We start from the raw sequence: 9,258 nt of genomic DNA, 5'->3' as shown, positions 1-9,258 counted from the left end.
TTCCCTTCAAATATTTCATGGCTCGCTCGTACTGATACATCCATCCGTAATGTACCGGTCCACGAAGCAATGCCTCATATGGGAGGTGGATAGCTAGATGCTCCATCACGTCAAAAAAGCCTGGAGGAAATATCTTCTCCAAGTTGCACAATAAGATAGGAATGTTCTCCTGAAGCTGTTCTACGACTTCTTCTTTAAGAGTGCGTGTGCTCAAATCCCTGAAAAATGCTCCAATGCCTATTCCAAAAACAATTAAACACATTGTTAGTCAAATACTATTATTGTAAACTAAACCAATTTAATATTATTGTCCTATTGTAAACTACCTGCAAGTGCTTCATGTACGTTTGTTGGAAGTAGCTCCGCAAATGCAAATGGCAGAAGTCGTTGCATAAAGACATGACAATCATGACTCTTCATCCCGGAGAACTTTTGACCCTTTTCAACACATCTTGAAAGATTTGAAACATACCCATCAGGGAACTTCACTTCTGATGCCACCCAATTGAACAAAACCGACTTTTTTTCTGAAGACAATCTAAAAATTGGAACGGGAACTTGGCCATTGCTTTTTATATGTAACTCACTTCTTGAGCAAATATCCGGCAAGTCCAACCTCGATTTTATGTTGTCTTTTGTCTTCCCTGGGACATTCAATATTGTATTCATGATGTTCTCAAAGAAATTCTTCTCTATATGCATCACATCAAGGTTGTGGCGCAGAAGAAGATCCTTCCAATATGGTAACTCCCAAAATATACTCTTCTTGTGCCAGTTGTGATGAACACCGTAAGAATCAGGCATATTACGAGGGACATGCCAATTACCACCCCAGCGAACTGTTTCGTTAGCTCCGTAGTAGTCGATTTGCGCTTCAATTTGTTCTCCAGTTAGATATGGAGGAGGAGTGTCTCTCACAACCTTTTTGTGCCTAAACAAATTCTTGTTTCTTCGGTACGGATGGCCAACTGGAAGAAATCGACGGTGACAATCGAACCAACTTGTCTTTCTACCATTCTTCAGTTGAAATGCATCTGTCGTTCCATTACAATATGGACAAGCTAATCTCCCATGTGTAGTCCATCCAGACAACATCCCATAGGCAGGAAAGTCACTTATGGTCCACAAAAGCATAGCTCGCATCGTAAAATTCTTCTTCGTTGAGCAGTCATACGTCCTCATCCCTGTTGACCACAAATCCTTCAACTCTTTTATCAGTGGTTGTAGGAAAACATCAAGTGACCTTTTTGGATGCTTCGGACCGGGTATTAATATGGTCAAGAATAAAAACTCCCGTTGCATGCACATCTCCGGTGGCAGGTTGTATGGCGTAAGAAAGACAGGCCACAATGAATATTGTCTCCCTGACATTCCAAATGGACTAAATCCATCTGTGCATAATCCGAGGTACACATTCCGGCTATTGCTAGCGAAATTCGGATGTACTTTGTTAAAATGTTTCCAGGCTCTTGCATCTGATGGATGAGTCATCTCACCATCCGTCTGAGTATGCTCGGCATGCCACCTCATCTTTCCAGCAGTCTGCTCCGATTGGTACAATCTTTTCAATCTATCTGTAATTGGTAGGTACCACATCCTTTGGTACGGTACCCTATTACGTCCCCTTCCTTGCGGCTTGAATCGTGGTTTCTTGCAGAATCGACATTCTTCCAACTTCTCATCATCTCCCCAGTAGATCATGCAGTTGTCGATGCAAACATCTATCATCTCCGAAGGCAACCCAAGACTATAAACCAGTTTCTGAATCTCATAATAAGAATCAGCAGACTCATTGTCTTCCGGCAAATACTCTTTAAATAAATCTGCCCATTCGTTCATGCAACTTTCAGGTAGATTGTGATCAGTTTTAATATTCATCATTCTAGCAGCCAATGACAATTTAGAGAGACCTTCTCTACAACCACTGTAAAGTGGTTGATTTGCCGCATCTAACATTTCATAAAACTTTTTTGAATCTATGTTAGGTTCTTCATCTTCATCATCATGAGCTACGAATGCATCAGTTACCATATCATGAACCCTATCATAATCTACCATCGGCTGATCCTCCTGATGGTAACTATGTGCATTATGCAATTGATGATCAACCGGTTCTTCTTGAAAGTTGTTATTACTACTACTAGCTTCATTCTGATCATAACTATAACCTTCTCCATGTTGAAACCAGATATAATAATTTGGCGTGAAACCTCTATTTACTAAATGCTTCCAAACATTTTCACGATTTGCCAACTTTGAATTGTTACATTTCCTACAAGGACAGAATATTTTACCGCTTTCTTGGGCGAGCGGTGTAGAATCTGCTTGATGCATAAAACGCTCCAACCCAGCAAGATATTCTTTCGTCACTCTCCCGTTAGCATCTCTATGCATATACATCCACCTCCGCAACTCGAAAATATTTCCCAAGCCCGACATTTTTTTCACGTTTTTTTTTCTTGTTGGTGTGCGTAAAATTATGTTCAAACCTCCATATATATAGAAAATTTTCGAATCTGGTAGTTGAATTTTGCTAGGAATTTACGACGAAAAATTAGGTTGGTGGCAAAAAAAACGTGTTAAGTTGGTGGATTTCTCGTTCTTTCCTCGTAAGTTATTTCCTCGTAAAACTCATGCTAAAATTACGACGAATTTGCGACGAAACACATTTTTCTCGGAAAAACCACGTCAACTTACGACGATTTTACGAAGAAAAGCTTTACTCGGTATTTTACAAGGCCATTACGAGGAAACTTTATTTCCTCGTAATTTCATCGTTAAGTCATCGTAATTTCACGAGGAATAGTTTTCCTCGTTAAATTTCCTTGCTAAAACTGTGTTTTCTTGTAGTGATAATTAAAGCACATCATTCCAACCACCATCCTAGATTCTAGCCCAAAAGAGGTCCTAATGCTAGAAAGAGATGAGAACAAATCAATGTCGCTCCTAATACTCTCAAGATTTTGCACATGACAAGCTTTCACAAAAAGACCTCACTCAACAATTAATGATGGTTTGAAAGAAGGGAAGGGTTTAGGGTATGGACTACCACTTGAGTTGTCAAAAAGATTGGTAAAACGGTTTATACAAGCTCAAGTGTGTGTAAAGCCATGATTTAGTACTCAAGAGACCATAAGCAAGAAGCATTAAGTTCATTTTAGTCAATTAAGATCGGAGTTGGTTTCAAAGAGTAAGATTCAATGAGTCTTAAGAGGAGTTTTCAAGGCTCGAAGTCTACAAGAAATTCAGAAGAAGCTCAAGCTACTTATTATGATTCAAAAGGGTATCAACAATGAGTTCATTGCATGAGTCCTTTGTAGGGATTTTACCTATGCATTCTATATGATCTAGACTCAAACCTAAAGATGCAAATGATATAACTAAATGTTTTTTTTTTTTTTTTTTTTTTTTTTGGAATTTTGCAAATTTTTATGGATTTTCTATGCAAATGGATATGCAATGCTTATGACAAGTAAACAAAACAGAAAACATGTGAGATAAGTAGACTCTCCCCCCCCCCCCACACTTACTTCACACAGTCTCTTGTGTGAGAGCAAGGTGAAAGAAGAGGTCTAGAAGAAACAAACAAGAAAACTATATATTTACAATGGTTGTAGAGACACTTAGCTTGGAGTTGCTAGATGGAGTTGAATAATTTTAACACTTGTAGCTTTGCTGGATGGCCATCTTTCTCTTTGATTAAGTGGAGAATCACCTGAAAATTTTAAACACACTTATCAAACACACAAAAGAAAAACCACACAAGTAAAACAATAATATATATAGGGATAGACATGGGACTTCCTCCCAAGTGAGCTTGTTTTAAGTCTCTAGCTTGACTACCCCTTTTTGGTTTAGGCTGGTTTGGGATCGGAAAGTGGAACCGAGGTTCCTTCCTTCTCAGGTGTGGCCGCCATGTACAGCTTGACTCTTTGCCCATTCACTGCAAATTCCTCACCAGTCTTGTTCCAAAGCACAATTGCTCCATATGGCCTCACTTCTTTGATCTTGAAAGGGCCGGACCATCTTGACTTAAGTTTTCCAGGGAACAACTTCAATCGAGAGTTGAAGAGCAACACTTGATCTCCAATGTTGAACTCCCTCTTCAGGATCTTCTTGTCATGGAATGCCTTGGTCTTTTCTTTGTAAATTCTTGAGTTCTCAAAAGCATCAAGTCGAATCTCATCAAGCTCATGGAGTTGGAAAAGTCTTTTCTCTTTGGCACTCTTGATGTCAAAGTTCAGCATCTTAACAGCCCATAATGCCTTGTACTCAAGCTCCACTGGCAGATGGCAAGCTTTCCCATAGACAAGATTGAAGGGAGTGGTTCCCAAGGGTGTCTTGAAAGCAGTCCTATAGGCCCAAAGTGCATCATCAAGCTTTGTAGACCAATCCTTCCTTGTTGTCCCCACAGTCTTCTCCAAAATGGACTTGATCTCCCTGTTGGAAATCTCAACCTGACCACTTGTTTGGGGGTGGTAAGGAGTTGCAACCTTGTGCTTCACACCATTCTTCTTAAGGAGGTTTGCAAACAGTTTGTTGATGAAGTGAGACCCTCCATCACTGATCACAACTCTTGGAATCCCAAACCTTGGAAAGATTATGCTCTTGAACATTTTTAGAACCACCTTTGCATCATTGGTTGGACTTGCAATTGCTTCAACCCACTTAGAGACATAATCTACAGCCACCAGTATGTACTTGTTGCTATAAGATGAAGGAAAAGGCCCCATGAAGTCAATACCCCAGACATCAAACACTTCAACTTCTAGGATGGGGTTTTGAGGCATTTCATTCCTCTTGGTGATGTTTCCTCTTCTTTGACAAGAGTCACACCTTGAGACAAAGTCTTGGGTGTCTTTAAACATGTGAGGCCACCAAAATCCAGCTTGTAGCACCTTTGCAACTGTCTTAAATGTAGCAAAGTGGCCTCCATAGGATGATCCATGACAATGTGTAAGGATCCCATCAATTTCTTCTTCAGCCACTGCCCTTCTATAGAGTTGATCTCTACAAAGTATGTAGAGGTAAGGCTCATCCCAATAATATCTCTTCACATCCTTATAGAACTTCTTCTTGGCATAACCTTCAAGGTTCAATGGCTCTTTTCCACTAGCTAAGTAGTTGACTATATCAGCATACCAAGGACCCTTCTCATCAGCTGCCTTCACCTCTTCAAGTTTCTTTCCTGTCTCACAAACAGCTACCACTGCATGAATAGCCATCATTTGCTCTTCTGGAAGTCTGTCATCAATAGGGATTCCACACTCCACCTTCAACCTGGACAGGTGATCAGCTACTCCATTCTCAACTCCAGGCCTGTCCTTGATCTCAAGATCAAACTCTTGTAGCAGCAGAATCCACCTCAACAGTCTTGGTTTTGCATCTTTCTTGGCTAAGAGGTGTCTCAATGCAGCATGATCAGTGTAGACAGTCACCTTTGACCCAACCAAGTAGCTTCTGAACTTCTCAAATGCAAAGACAATGGCCAATAGCTCCTTCTCAGTTGTAGAGTATTTAGCTTGAGCTTCATCAAGGGTTCTACTTGCATAGTAGATCACATGTGTCTTCTTGTCCTTCTTTTGCCCCAAGACTGCCCCCACAGCATAGTCACTGGCGTCGCACATGATTTCGAAGGGTAGACTCCAATCTGGTGGTTGAACTATTGGGGCACTGGTGAGCTCCTCCTTCAGCTTCTTAAAGGCTTCTAGGCATTTTCATCAAAGTTGAAGATGATCTCCTTGCACAGCAGCTTGGTCAATGGTCTAGCTATTTTGGAGAAGTCTTTGATAAACCTTCTGTAGAAACCAGCATGGCCAAGGAAGCTTCTAATGTCTTTCACTGTTTTTGGTGGAGCCAACCTCGCCATCACCTCGATCTTGGCTTGGTCCACTTCAATGCCTCTCTCTGAAATCTTGTGCCCAAGCACAATCCCTTATTTAACCATGAAGTGGCACTTCTCCCAATTCAGCACAAGGTTGGTATCTTCACATCTCTGTAGGACCCTCTACAAATTTGACAAACAAGTAGCAAACGAAGAACCGTATACAGAAAAATCATCCATAAACACCTCCATTACATCCTCAATAAGATCAGAGAAAATCGACATCATTGCTCTTTGGAATGTTGCTGGTGCATTGCACAGTCCAAATGGCATCCTTCGATATGCAAAGGTACCATAAGGACAAGTGAATGTCGTTTTCTCTTGGTCATTTGGGTGTATAGGGATTTGGAAAAATCCAGAGTATCCATCAAGGAAACAATAATAGGGATGGTTAGCTAGCCTCTCTAACATCTGATCAATGAATGGTAAAGGGAAATGATCCTTTCTAGAGGCTGCATTCAGTTTTCGATAGTCAATGCACATCCTATGTCCAGTTATTGTTCTTGTTGGTATTAACTCATCATTTTCGTTCTTAACAACTGTTATGCCACCTTTTTTAGGAACTACATGCACAGGTGAAACCCAATTGCTATCAGAGATAGGATAGATCACACCAGCATCTAACAATTTGATTATCTCTTTTTTAACAACATCTTTCAAATTAGGATTTAATCTTCTTTGGTGTTCAATTGAAGTTTTAGATTCATCCTCTAGATGTATCCTATGCATGCACAAAGATGGTGAGATTCCTTTAATGTCATCAAGTGAGTATCCTAGTGCTTTTCTATACTTTTTAAGTTCATTTAAAAGCATAGACAATTCATTCTCAGTCAGCTCACTACTCACAATGACAGGATATGTCTCATTAGGTCCAAGGAAAGCGTACCTTACACCATGGGGAAGAGGTTTAAGCTCCACTTTTGGTGCCTTGAGCTCACTCCAATCAGCTTCATGGAGGTTCTCTTGAATGTCTGCTGAGGCAGCATGTTGAGTCATTTGTGGCAACTCCATGAACTCATCTTCTCCATCCTTCTCAAGGTGAACATCTAGCCTTCTTACTAGCTCATCACTATCCTTGTTTTCAATCATTTGGGTCTCTCTTTCAATGGTCAGGGCATGTTGAAGAGAGTCCTCAATCGCTAACTCCTCAAGGAAATTATCAGCCAAGGCATCCATCTCATCAATGTAGAATATTTCTCCTTGAGTTGTGGGCTTCTTCATCATCTCCTTGATATCAAAATGGAGAATGTGATCTTTTCCAAGGTGGAGATCAATTGTGCCATCTCTCACATTCACCATTGCTCCAGCAGTTGCCAAGAAAGGTCTTCCAAAGATCAAAGGATCTCTAGGCTCTTCATCCATCTCAAGCACTACAAAGTCAGTAGGCACTTCACAATTTCCTATCTTGACAGGAAGATCTTCTAGGATGCCAATGGGGAGCTTGACAGATCGATCAGCTAGCACCAAAGAGATCTTGCACTTTTTATATTGTGTAAACCCAAGCTTCTTGGCAATGGATAGTGGCATGAGGCTGACACTTGCTCCCAAATCACATAGACATCTCTCAAATGTCAAAGGTCCAATGGCGCATGGCAGGGTGAAACTACCAGGGTCTTCTAGCTTCCTTGGGACAGTCAGTCTCTGAATAATGGCACTGCACTCATGAGTAAGAATCACCATCCCTTCCATCTCTTTCTTCTTTTGTTCTACAGCATCTTTCAAGAACTTGCTGTATTGTGGAACCAGCATAAATGCATCAATTATGGGCATGGTGAGTTGAACTTCACTCATTTGCTTGTCAAACAAGGCTTTGTACTTCTCTAGGAGTTGCTTCTTGAATCTTCCAGGAAAGGGAAGCTTTGGCTCATAGGGAGGAGGAGTGAACAATTTCTCTTTTGTTGATGTAGCAGCCTCATTTTTGTTCTCAACTTTCTCCTCTCCAATCTTTCTCTTGCCCTTAGCTTCAACTATCTTCTCCAAGATTTCCTCATTAGTCTTCTCATCCACAATCACCACATCATCATCTACATTGATGACCACCTCCCCACCTTGTTTCTCATTATCCTTAATGAGAACTTTAGGAGGCAACTCTCTTCCACTCCTTAGGGTGATTGCCTTCATTGTCTCCTTTGGGTTTTGTTCAGGCTTTCCAGGTAGGGAACCTTGTTGGCGACTTGAGCTGGCTGTCATAGAGACAAACTGGTTCTCCAAGGCTTTGAACTTGTTGTTTAGATCATGGTAATTCCCATCAATCTTGTTGTGGAGATTTTTCAGCTCATACCCTAATTGTTTCTCACTTCTTGCTTGTCCCTCCAATAATTGTTTCAGCATAGCTTCAGTACTACTCTCTTGTGGAGGTTGTGTTGATGATCCAGCTTGGTCTTGTGCAGGTTGACTTGGTTTTGGGTTGGTAACCACCTTGGTTGTTGTTGTAGAATGGCTTAGGCTGATTGTTGTAGAATGGTCTTGGCTGGTAGTTGTTGAATGGCTTCTGTTGGTTGTTGTAGAAGGGTTTCTGTTGGTAGTTGTTCTGGTATTGATAGTCAGGCTCCTTCTTGTACCATGTACCCTGAGCATTGACATAGTACATATCTTCTTGGCATTCTACTCCATCAACTTCAGCAACCATATGTAACTCCTCTTTCTTGGTCTTTTCTGATAGTAGCATGTCAATCTTGTCTTGAAGTGCTTTCAGCTCTCTCTTTGTGGTCATATCTTCTCCTCCACCACCTCTGTCTCTTCTATCATATTCATCATTGTAGACAGAGTCACTCTGTGCCATGTTCTCCAAGAGTTCTAATGCATCTTCGACAGTCCTCCCCAAGAAGTTTCCATTGCTTGCAGTGTCAAGCTGGCTTTTGAATTTAGGCAAGACTCCTCTGTAGAAAGTGCTTAGCAAGCTCTCATTGTTGAAGCCATGGTGGGGACATTGAGACAAGTAGCTTCTGAATCTCTCCCATGCCTCTGAAAATCCTTCAAGTCCTCTTTGTTGAAAACCAGAGATCTGATTTCTAAGGTTGGCAGTCCTTGTAGCAGAGAAGAACTTGTTGAGGAAGGCCTTCTTGCATTCATCCCAAGTGGTGATAGTATCACTTGAGATGTTTTTCTCCCAAGTGTGAGCCTTGTCTCCCAAAGAGAAGGGAAACAATCTGAGCTTGAAAGCATCCTCTGAAACTCCATTTGTTTTTGACAAGCCACAGTACTTATCAAATCTGTCAAGGTGATCTAGTGGGTCTTCCAAGGCAAGTCCATGGTACTTGTTGTTTTCAATCATGTTGATGAGGCTGGACTTGATCTCGAAATTGTTGTTGGCAACTGGCGGTGCCCTAATGCCCAACCTATTCCCATTTATGTTAGGTTGATCATATGTACCG

At 41.1% G+C, this 9,258-nt stretch overlaps 1 non-coding gene across 1 annotated transcript; it reads left to right on the top strand.

Moving 5' to 3' along the window:
* The first annotated feature begins 8,796 nt into the window (after positions 1–8,796).
* LOC125593609 lies at positions 8,797–8,903 on the top strand. The gene has a single exon (XR_007329509.1). It is a non-coding gene; the product is annotated as a small nucleolar RNA R71 (small nucleolar RNA).
* Positions 8,904–9,258: the final 355 nt, after the last annotated feature.

This window comes from Brassica napus, chromosome C9, assembly GCF_020379485.1.
Source record: "Brassica napus cultivar Da-Ae chromosome C9, Da-Ae, whole genome shotgun sequence".
Taxonomy (NCBI): domain Eukaryota; kingdom Viridiplantae; phylum Streptophyta; class Magnoliopsida; order Brassicales; family Brassicaceae; genus Brassica; species Brassica napus.
Note: the sequence above shows the minus strand (reverse complement) of the source record. Positions and strands in the feature narration are given on the sequence as shown.